General features: G+C 36.2%; 1 protein-coding gene across 1 annotated transcript in view; it reads right to left on the bottom strand.

Moving 5' to 3' along the window:
- Positions 1-12,546, bottom strand: part of TMEM139 (transmembrane protein 139) — a 360,773-nt gene that overhangs the window by 85,829 nt on the left and 262,398 nt on the right. The gene's annotated exons all lie outside the window — the stretch shown is intronic.

Here is a 12,546-nt window from a genome sequence, read left to right as displayed (position 1 = left end):
ATGTGGAAAAAATAACCTAAAATTCTAACTATATCTTGAGAGAGATTTGAGGTATATTTGTAAGGTGAAAACAGGATACCGCAAAGAAAGATAAAACTCTGAGAACAAGAGCCCTTTGAAAGTGAAATAAGACTGCCAAAAGTATTCAGTAGACAGGCTAGAAAACAAAGTTGAAGGAATATCCCCAGATGTAGAGCAAAAGGAAATAAACAAAATATGGAGAAAGGAAAGAGACACAGGCAATCAATATCTAATTGTTAGGAATTCCTGGAGGAGAGAACATAGAAAATATAGATGAAGAAATAAAAAGAAAAGAATTGAAGAACAGAACAAAGTCTCCAGATTGGAGGGGGCCAAATACATCCTATATCTAGACACAATCTTGTGAAATTTTGAAATATTAAGCATAGAAGGAAGATATTAAAAGTGCCCAAAAAGAAAAAAAATTAGGTTATCCTGATTAGCTCAACAAAAAAAGGATGAGAAATAGACTGGCAGCAGATTTTTTATCAGCAACACTGAATGCTACAAGTCAGTTGGAGCAATGTCTTCAAACAGATAATGAGAAATTTTTGTACCCAGAATTCCATAGCAAGGGAAAGCATCAAGAGTAACATCTAAATGAAGACATTTCTGACATGCAAGTTTTCAGAAAGTCCCTCTTTTGCACCCTTACTGAGGAAGTTCTCCAGTAAAATGAGAATGAAAACCAGGAAGGCAGAAGAATGGGATCCAGAGAACAATGGACCTCCCTCAGGATGTCTCAGTCTAGAATGACAGTTATCCAGCAGAACCATTTCAGATGAAAGCACACGGTCTTGGACTTTCTGGGAAACATGTGCACTCTGTGCCATAGATAGTGTCATTGAGAAGCTGGAATGTTTGAGAACGTTCTTTAGTCAAGAGAAAACAAAGATAAATCAAAAATATCTCAAGAAATTCAGCCCAACTATGAAGCAAAATAAAATGGGGCATGATTTTGAGTTACTTGTGGAGCATAAGAAGAGACTCAATTTGACATTGGCGGTAGGTACATTTCCTTTCCCGTGGCACAGGCATCGTGACGTTGAGTACATAGGGAACAAAAATATCCTAGCTTCTACTTGTCTCTCAGTAAGAAGTATTTACATAGCCAAAATAATGTAGATGTCATTTCTTCCTATTCAGTGTTCTGATCAGCATATTGACAAAACATGAAAGGCTTAATTTTTTATTCAGAACTGAAGTTGAAAGTAATTACTGCTGACAAGAAAAAAGAATGCAGAAAGAGATTGAGAATTAGTTGGGGGAAAAAAGGTGGAAGGAAGAATAGGACTACTTATATATTCAAAGTTGGGATAAAAAGATAAGATCTTCAGTTAATGAAACAAGAACTAGAGAATTAGTGTATTGTTCAAAGCTATAAATTAAGCCAATAGAAGTATTAAAAAGTGATATATCTATCAAACATTTGGAGAAAGATGGGCAAAGGAAAGTGACAATAGAGTAAGTTAAATCCTTATCTTTTGTAATGGGGAATTATTAAAGATTGCCTAAAGTTAATAAGTCAAGAAATTATTGTTCAAACATATTATTTAAAGTTAGGGAGTTAGTTACCAGATGATCTAAAATTAGATATTGTTAAAAGCATTTCCTCTAGGGAATTGGACTAGGATTAAAAGGGTGGGGTGGGAAACTGTGTTTTTCATTTTAAGTCCTTCTGTACTATTTAATTTTTTACCTTGTGCATGTATTGCTTTGAAAAAATTTCTAATAAACTCAAATAAAAATCCTTCAGTGGCTTTACATTGATTAAGATACAATCCAACCCAAACCCTTAACATGGCTTTTAAGGCATTCAAGTATATAGGTCCTCCTGATGTGTATACAGTCATCATATTGTTCCACTACTCTCTATTTCTAGCCACACTAAATATCTTCCAGTTATGCAAACACACTTTGCCTTCTTTTGCTTGTACATGTGTTCCACAAAAGACAAAGCCTACCCCTGATCTCACCATGTCTTGTGATTAAGCTTACTTTCTAGCAGGTTTTCAATTTTTCAATATTTTTTGAATAAAGGCATGTCCAACAAAGCATTGGTTGAAGATTTCCAACTGGTGTGCTTTTCCAACAAGGCCTTTGATGTTTGTCCTTATTCTGGGAAACATTTCAAGAAGGGCTATATGAGGCTGTAAGCTTTCCTGCACTGCTATTCATTTGATACCTTTAATAAGTTTTAGTCTTACATGAGGCCAGCTGGTGTCAAAGGATTTCTGTCCATCTGTCATCTCCTTGGTATGCTCTTTGCCACTTTCCCTGAACATCGTAACCTCTTTCCAGCTATTTATACCCTTCTACTTAGGAGAAACAGTCAAGTAGATAATAGAAATCTCTAGCTACCAAGTTTTTTTCTTTTAGTTTTATTTTTAAGTGATACATGCTAATTGTACATATTTATGGGGTATAGTGTGATGTTTTGATACATGTATACATTGTATAATGATGAAATCAGGGTATTTAGCATATCCATCACCTTAAATATTGATCTTTTCTTTGTGGTGAGAACATTTAGAATACTCCATTCCAGGTATTTTTAAATACACAATGCAATATCGTTAACTACTGTGCCAGAACTTATTCTTTCTATCTAACTGTAACTTTGTGCCTGTTGACCAGTTTCTCTCCTTCCTCTCTCCCATGGACCTTCCCGAGCTTCTAGTAACCACTATTCTGCTCTCTACTTCTATGAGATCAACTTTTTTAGATTCCACATGCATGTAAAATTATGCAGTATTTATCTTTCTGTGTCTGGTTAATGCCACTTAACATAATGTCCTTTAGGCCCATCCATCTTGCCACAAATTACAGGATTTTTTATAGCTGAATAATATTCCATTGGGTATATATATATGTATATATATAACATTTTCTTTATCCATTCATCTGTTGATAGACATTTAGGTTGATTCCATATCTTAGTTATTGTGAATAGTGCTACAATAAACATGAGAGCACAGATACCACTTCTACATACTGATTTTATTTCCTTTGGATAAACAGTAGTAGGAGTTCTAGGTCATATGGTAATTCTATTTTTAATTTTTTGAGGAATCTCCATACTGTTTTTCAGATGGCTGTACTAGTTTATATTCCCAACAACAGTGTATATGAGTTCCCCTTTCTTCACATCCACCACAGCATTTATATTTTGTCTTTTTGATGATAGCCATTCTAAATGGACAGATAATGTCTCATTGTGGTTTTGGTGTGCATTTACCTGATGATTAGTGATGTTGAGCATTTTATCATATACCTTTTGGCCATTTGTTTGTCTTCTTCAGAGAAATGTGTATTCAGGTCTTTTGCCCATTTTTTAATTGAATTATTTGTTTTTGACTATTGAGTTTCTTGAATCCCTCATATATTCTGGGCATTAACTCATTGTCAGATGCCTAGTTTACAATATTTTCTCCCATTCTGTAGATTTTCTCTACACTCTGTTGTTTGTTTCCTTTGCTGTACAAAAGCTTTTTAGTTTAAGATAGTCCCATTTGTCCATATTTGCTTTTGTTGCCTGTGCTTTTAAGTTATTATCCAAAAAATCCTTGCCCAGACTAATATCATGAAGTGTTTCCCCTATGTTTTCTTCTAGTAGGTTTATAGTTTTGGGTCTTAAATTTAAATTTTTTATCTATTTTGAGCTAATTTTTGTACATGGTGACAGATAGTGGTCTAGCTAAAGATTTGTTTTATCTTTTTAAAAAAAATCAAGTCTTTGTTTCATTGATCTTTTGCACTTTTGTTTTTGGTCTTTATTTCATTTCCTTCTGCTTGATCTTTATTATTTCTTTCCTTCTACTGGTTTAGGGTTCAGTTTATGCTTATTTTTCTAGTTCCTTGAAGTGAAATATTAGGTTGTTTATATGAGATTCTTCTGCTTTTTTATGTAGGCATTTATTGCTATAAACTTCACTCTTAGAATTGTTTTCCTGTATCCCACAGGTTTTGGTATGCTGTGTTTCCATTTTCACTTGTCTCAAGGAATCTTTTAATTTCCTTTTTAATTTCCGCATTGACCCATTGATTGTCCAAAAGCAGGTTGTTTAATTTCTACATATTTATGTAGTTTCCAAAGTTTTTCTTGTTACTGGTTTCTAGTTTTATTCTATTGTGGTCAGATGAGATCTTTGATATGATTTCAGCTTTTAAAAATTTGTTGACTCTTATTTTGTGGCCTAAAATATAATCTATCTTGGAGAAAGTTCTGTGTGCTATTGTAAAAAATGTGTATTCTATACCTGTTGGGTGGAATGTTCTGTAAATAAATGTCTGTTAGGTCCATTTGGTCTAGAGTGTACTTTAAATCTTATATTTTTTCGTTGATTGTCTGTCTGAATGATCTGTACAATGCTGAAAATGCAGTGTTAAAGTCACCAACTATTGTATTTCAGTCTCTCCCTTTAGATCGCTATATACACACACACTCACACACATATATACACATATATGTATTTATATTTGGGTGCTCTAGTATTGGGTGCATATATACTTACAACTGTTATATCCTCTTGCTGAATTGATCCCTTTATCATTATATAATGACCTGTTTGTCTCTTTTTACAGTTTTTTACTTAAAGTCATTTTTGTCTGATATAAATATAGCTACCACTGCTCTCTTTTGGTTTCCCTTTGCATGAAATACCATTTTCTATTTCTTCTCCTTCTGTCTATGTGTGTCCTTACAGATGAATTGAGTCTCTTGTAGAGAATATATTATTGAGTTTTGTTGTTTATCCATTCAGCCACTCTACATCTTTTAATTGGGAATTTAATCCGTGTACATTCAAGTTTATTTCGACAGGTAAGGACTTCTGCCATTTTGTTAATTGTTTTCTGGTTGTTTTGTGTATCCATTATTTCTTTTTTCCTCTCTCATTGTTTACCTTTGTGGTTTCATGAATTTTTTTCTTGTAGTGATAAGCTTTAATTCTCTTTCTTATTTGTGTGTCTGCTGTAATTTTTTCTTTATGGTTACTATGGGGCTTACATTAAAAAATTATAGTTATAGTAGACTATTTTAAGCTAATAAAAACTTAACTTTGGTTGCATATGAATACTCTAGACTTTTGCTCTCTCCTCAACAATTTATCATTTTCTGCCTTAGTTTACATCTTTATATATTATTTGTTCCTTAACAACCTATTGCTATAGTATCATTGACCATTTTGACTTTTCATCTTCATACTAAAGATTTGAAAGATTACCTACCACCATTATAGTAATGAAGTATTCTGAATTTGATAATGAATTTACCTATACCAGTGAGATTTATACATCATATGTTGAAGCACTCCCGTAAGCATTTCTTGCAAGTCCAGTCTAATGGTGATGAGTTACCTTAGCTTTTGCTTATCTGGGAAAGACTTTGTATCTCCCTCTTTCTGAAGGAAAGCTTAGCTTGATATGGGATTCTAGGCTGACAGTTTTTTTCTTCCAGCACTTTAAATATGTTATCTCATTCTCTCCTGGCCTGCAAGGTTTCTGCTGAGAAATCTGCTGATAGTCTAATTGAGATTCCCTTATATGTGACTTGATGCTTTTCTCCTGATGCTTTTAAAATTTTTTGTCTTCCACTTTTAACAGTTTGATTGTAGTATGCCTCTGAAAGGACCTTTTTGTGCTGACTCTGTTTGGGATCCTTTGAGCTTCTTGGATCTGGATGTCCATATCTCTCCAAAACTTGGAAAGTTTTCAGCTATTATTTTGTTAAATAAGCTTTCCATGCCTTTTCTTCATTTCTTCTCCTTTTTAAATTACCACAATGTGAATATTTGTTCACTTAATAATCCCATAAGTCCCATAGGATTTCTTCACTCTTTTTCATTTTTTTTTTCTTTTCCTGTAACTAGCTTATTTCAAATGGCCTGTTTTCAAGTTCAAAAACCTTTTCTTCTGCTTGATCTAGTCTGCTGTTACAGCTCTCAATTGTATTTTATATTTCATTCATTGACTTCCCTAGCTCCAAGGTGTCTGTTTGTTTTTTGGTTTTTGGTTTTTATGATATATCTTTGTTGAAGTTCTCATTCAGATCACGAATTGTTTTCCTGATATTGTTGAATTGTGTATGTTTTCTTGTATCTCACTGTGTGTCTTTGTGATCATTATTTTAGATTCCTTTCCAGGCAGTTCATAAATTTTCATTTCTTTGGGGTCAGTTACTGGAGAATTATTGCTTTTTTTAATGATGTCATGTTTCATAGCTTTTCCATGTTTTTTGTATCCCTGCATTGATATCTGTGCATCTGGTAGAATGGTCACCTCTTCCAACTTGTAGAGTGGCTTTTGTGGGAAAAGACTTTCACCTACAGATGTGCCCTAGCATGCTGGTTGGGTAGAGTATGTTAGCTTTGGTTTTGGGTCGACACAGTAGTGTAGTCTTCATGCCACTTCTTCAGCTCAAGTTAATGTCAGCAATGTCTGCAAGCATCTCAGTTGCTTAGGCTGTAGAAGCTTATGTGGCCAGGCTGCCTACCCAGGTACTGGTCCCCTGAAGGCTAGACACTGGACTGGTCTGCACTCTGAGGAGCCAGGGATGGATAGATGGCAGCTCTGTTCAGGTGCTGCTCTCCTGGAGGCTGGGTGCTGAGCTGGTTTGTGCTTCAGGGAAATGCAGGTCTGGCCAGCCAGTGGCTCTGCTAGAGTGCTGCTCCCCTGGGACAGGGCACTGGGCTGGTCTGTGCTTCCTACCAAGTTTCTTGTGTCTCATTATCCCTAGTCTCTTGATAAGTGTTCCATCTCCATCTTCATTAACATTTCTATCTGAAGATAAATATTTGTGTAAAGATCTTTTTTCATCTGAGTAAGCATCTTCTCTATTTTCCATGTATCATTGGGTTCTGGAATAGAGATTTAACCCTCACAAATAAGAGGGGTTCCCAGATTGCTCATGTGTTCACACAGAAACATACACACACAAAAACCCAAGTTCTTTTATGTCTTCCACCACCCCACTCAGTCTTCATTCTGTAAAAGAAAAATGAAATGTGCGCTTAGTTTATTTTCCTCTACCATCTAACTCCCAAAGTCATCTGGAGCTGTCTGATGAGTTATTGGCCTTACATCCAAACTTTAACAACAGTATTTATCAGAAATCCTTCCTATCTCCTCTTTAGAGGCTCAATCTCTGATATACTTAGTGCCTAAACCAATGTTCCCATTCAAGGTTACAACCTCACTGAATATACATACCTAACAGGCAAATAGGTATCTAGCTATGGCCTTAGATGTTGACTATTTTTGCTGACAAAAATAACCTACCTACCTTATCCCTCTTTCAAGACTATTTCCCTTCTGTGTTCTCTATTGCTTGAAAATTCTTTGGACCCCTAATTGGCTTCCATTTTTAAAAGGATTTCTTTTTCTGACCCACATCATTGAAGTAAAGCTTCCAAGTATGGTAGAGAAGGGGTAAAGGGTAGTCCTCAACTTTTCAGAGATCTTTCTTTTAAATGCAAAATACCAACTCCACCTCTAAATCAAAAGGGCCAAGAAATACTACTTATGGAATTGGATTTTTATACCTTTGAAAGCTATAAAGAAGTATTTCTTTGATAGAAGAACTTGGGTAGTTTAAGTTATTATTGGTGTTCTAGTCTCAGATTGGGTGGTAGGTTTCATGGGTGCTCATGATATTAGAAATAGAATAAAAACATTAAGTCGATAAATAGAGGTGTGGGAAGCACCTCCAAGTTTTAAAAAAAGCCATGTATTGGCCAGTGATGATAGTCAGGAACCAAGGTTTATGTTAATACAAATATGTGCACCTGAGGGACATTAAAAGTTATTTCTATTTATCTAAACTATATTGGAAATTAATTAAGAAATATGTACATGTAGGTACTAAAAAATTGTCTCCATGAGTTGCTTCAATATTGACATAAAATTAATTGTCACATACTGCCAAAATTACTCAGTGTAGTTGAAGTCTGACATAGTGCCCATAGTGGGGGGGATAGGACAAAATAATCAAACAATCTATAGGAGGGTCCAGAAGAGGTCCCACAGGCTTAGAGAGAAGCCCCCTCTTCTTCCTGGACAGAACTGTAGTCCAGGGCCCAAGTATATACAGCAGGCTATATCTATGCTTCATCCTGTTGTCCATGAGATATCTGTGCTTTAAATAGTAGCCAATAACCTGAAAAGAGGTCATAAACTCTTCCTTCACCCTCCACCAGAATAAATAGAGATGAGTGAGGCAACTTTTATTTTTTAAAACATAGTTTTTCCTTTTGTTCTTGCTGCCTATGTAGCCCTGGAGACAAACTGTTAAAAAGGAAACAATAATAAGCCTTACTTAAGACTTTTGACATTTAATCACAGAAAACTGGCACTATGACTTGTTTATTGGTTCCCAATACCTAGTGCAGACTCAAATCTTAGGTCCTCATAGGAAAACCAGACAAAAAAGGCAGACAGCTGACTTGTGTCACTAGTGTTAGAGTGACCTTTTGCATAAAGCTTAGTGGATCTCTAGTACTGGAGAAAGAAGGACTTTTTAACGGGATGAGAAGGGAAAAATTCTCTTAGGTGTAGATGATAATATTGTTAATGCCCTCCAGCCAAAGACCACCAGAAACACAGCTACAGTTGAACAAGTGGCATCTGTTATTCATTGCAGCTAGGGAAAATGCATACCATACATAGGGAACTGTGGGCATCTCAGTAAAAGGGTGTTAGAAAGAAGCTACTTTAGGATTTGAGCTTTGGTTGGATAATTTTGAGGAGGTAGGAAGCAAGGCTTTGTTCTGGATTAGATGCTGTCAAGCAGCAAAGGCAATTCTATGATTGAGATCTCAATAAATTTCATCTAGAAGGAGGACTGACCAAGTGAGCATAAATCTGTAATTGGTTTAATAATAGTAGCAGTTATTCATTTTAGATAAGAGAGAAGGATGTTCTATATTTTGTGGGTTGCACGGTGATCTTGTTTTTGTCTCACTTGATGGTTTCAGAGTGACCTTGTCTGATGTTGATGTTCTATCAAATTGTTTATGTACAACAGGAGAACAATATGGATTGGCTGTGAGTGCCATACAAGTTCAAGGATGTCAGGGTCTGCTTCTTTTCTTTCTCAGTGCAGAATAATAGAGGAAGAACCTTCAACAGAATTATAAATTAACTCTATAATTAATTATAGTGGTTGCTTCAAAGCTACACTGCTTTCAATGAAGAAGCAGGCAGGAACTTGACCTTGGAGATAGGCCATGCCATAATTTGAATAAAAGTTATTCTAAATGTACTAAATAATAAAATGGGTAATGAGTGAGTCTTTCATAAATAATCTCATGTTAGCATTTTGCTTTTTATTCACAGTGCAATACAATTTTAATAAATATACTTGAATGTTTTACTATGAGGAGATGTAATCATAACAGTATTTGTGTTATTCTGGGTCCTCCAAGAACCAAAAGCCAAGATAGGCTCAGATGAGCAGGAGATTGATTAAGAAAATGCCTGTGAGAGACAACGGAGAGGGATCCAGGGGAGGCTGAGAGAGCCACTATCAGACTGCAACGTAGGTTTATCCCTTGGGAAGGAAAGAGTGAAGGAAAGAAAGGCTTACACTGCCATGCAGATCTCAGGAAGTTCCAGACCAATGAGGAGTCCTTGAGCACAAGTCACCCACTGGAAGAGTCCCATGTGTCCCAGGAAAAGTCCTGCCTTAGAATCCCTGCCATACTTTATCACTGGCCCTCAGAAGCCCTTCGGCAGCACAGCCTCAGTGCCAAGGATTCCAGAGCACACCAGCTGGGGCTGTCTGTGATTACACAGCCACCCCCCGTGGTTAGAGATCCGAGAGGAGTATTTTCATGGCCACCAGAGTACTTATTCTTAAAACAGCTGTAGACACCTGTTCTGGATCATCTTAAATAGTGACTTAGTAAACCTCCCAGTGATTCATACCAATAGATGTGCATAGGTGGATTTGTCCATCTCTTTTCCTAAATTAGAGTGTGGCTAATCCTTTCCAGATCCTTAAGGCTCTTAAGGGAAAGAATATATGAGATCACATTAAGTTAAGCTCATGACTGAAAATAATTGAAGAAGAAAGCCAGTGATAATACTAGCCCCAATCTTGAAAACAGTAACCCCTGCATTTGGCTTAGTGGTAAACTGTAATTACTGCAGGAATTGCCCTCTATTTGACAAAAATGGATGGATGTACCACTTTTAACAATAAATTCTGATTTGTGTATGCCTCTTGTATGTGCTAGACAATTAAGTATAGTATTGTTTATGTGTATTTATTATGAAAGATACAGTCATGGCAGCACAAAAAGTATAGATTAGCCTGCTTGACTTAAGCTAACATGTATCTACCCTTAAAACTGGAAATGACTTCATTTTCCCCTGAATATCATCAGGGAGGGGTAGATTATCTGAACAAAATTTGGATTTGGTTGGAAAGGACAATAGGGGAGGGAAGTGATGTTGATGAGGAAATCAGTGTTGACTACATGGCATGTCTTAAAAACCTTCCTCCAGACTGTAGAATACAAGCCAAACTCCTTAGTGTGACAGCTAAAGTCTCTCCCAATTTCTCTTTAGAGCTAGCACTGTGCGAGTCCTGCTGAACAAGTTTCAGTCACGATGAGCATTTTGTCTTTCTCAAACCAAAACTTTCACATTCATAGCTCCATGCTTTGAAATATGATATAGCCTCATATTGTAATCCCCTCCACTCTGCCCACAAATATATGTATTTCTCATAGCTAAGTTTTTGTGTCACCTTCTCTGCAAGTTCTTCTCTGATCCCTTGATCAGAAATAATTGCTTCTTCCTTTCTTTTCCCTTCCACTTATTAATAATTTTCAGCCAAATTTGGCACTTAGATAAATTGATATGATATTATAGTTGTTCTCATGTCTGCTCTCCTCTCTGTAGACTTATTGATTGTAGTATAAGCTCTATGTCCCAGAGTCCCTCACAGAATAGGTATCCAGTGAGAATATGTTCACTTTCATTGAATAGTTTCTGTTTTCTCCTAGGTGAAGAAAAGGTCTAGAGGTCTGCACCTTTGCATGAGCCAGGACCCTTTAGTCAGAACCCACCCGGGTGATCATCTGTCATCTACTTTTTAAATGGACCTTTATGCTGTCCCTGCATTGGTTTGGTTCCATTTCTCAGGCAGCGCCTGCTCCCAAATGCCAAGGACCTTGATGAAGCCAGGCCTGCTTCTGCTCTCTGACCTTGGAAAACTACCTTTGTTTAAAACCCTTTCGTCTATTAGACCAACACCAAAATACTGCCAGGAGTCTTTTTAGAAAAATTATGGTACTTTACCATAAAGAACGAGTTTTATGTAGCTAGAGACTGGTTAAAACCTAAGAGTGCAAACACAGGAAAGAGACACTGAGCCAGCTTATGACTTGGGACATTACTGACCTGCTTTTTTAGTGTCCATCTCCCATTTCTGTTCCTGAAGGTCAGTTGTTTCCTGGTATGAAACCTAAGAACTCAACTTACTTCGCCTCACATTGAGTTTCTACCCTGAAGTATTCTGAAATTCTGACAAGTCTTATCCAAACTGTCTTCCTTATGTAAGTTTCTCTTTGCTCTTTCTTTCTTAAACCTGAATTTCATCTTCTGCCAAACAGAATTCCACTAGTACTCTTCAAAGAGTAAGTTATTTACTCACCAATTCAACTGACATTTTTGGACATTCACTATATACTTCTTTATTCAGTATGTATTTAGGTATTTATTGAGAAACCAAAGCCTACACCATGTGAGAAATAGACTAGGCATTGAGGAATCAATGGTGGATAAAATATAGACAAAGACTCTGCACTCATAGCACTAAAGCCTAACGCAAGAGAGCAGTGTTGATCAAATGACCATACAAATAAATGCAAAATTACAACTGAGGTAAGAACTAAGAAGGAGAGGTACTTGGTGTAGTCAGGAGGAGGATTTGGTGTAGTCTGGAGGTTAGGAAATTTTTTCCTAGGGAAGTAATGACTGGGCTAAGATGAGAAAAAAGAATAGTTTTCTAGGGGAAGGAAATTTCATTTTGATAGGATGGAGTGCTGCATATTCCATAAACTTAAAGAAAACTCACGGGACTCAAGAACTGGGAGGGAAAAAAGAACCATGGTGTCAACTAAGGCTGGAGAACTAAGCAGGAGCCATCAATATGGAGGCCATTTACCTAGGTCAGTATTCTAAGGTTGATGGAAAGCTTAGTTTTATGCAGGGAGCTGCTATGATCAGAATTGAACTTTGGAATGAACACGAACTGCAGTGTCAAGAGTGTATTTCTTAGTTCAGTCGTATAAGCTAGGATAAAATTTTGGTGACTTTAGTGATAGTATTAACTTCTACCAAGTAACCATGAAAAAAAATCTCAGAAGTCTTTGTGACTTTCCTGAAACTAAAGTTGTGTATGAGCATTTCTTCCTAGAAACATTTATGTTTTTCTTTGTTTTTAATGTTTTCTCTTTATGATACATATAATATAGATTTGTATCATATATAGATTGTATATGATACAATAATATAGAT

This window comes from Eulemur rufifrons, chromosome 29, assembly GCF_041146395.1.
Source record: "Eulemur rufifrons isolate Redbay chromosome 29, OSU_ERuf_1, whole genome shotgun sequence".
In the NCBI taxonomy this organism is placed as follows: domain Eukaryota; kingdom Metazoa; phylum Chordata; class Mammalia; order Primates; family Lemuridae; genus Eulemur; species Eulemur rufifrons.
This window is presented reverse-complemented; position numbering and strand designations above follow the sequence as displayed.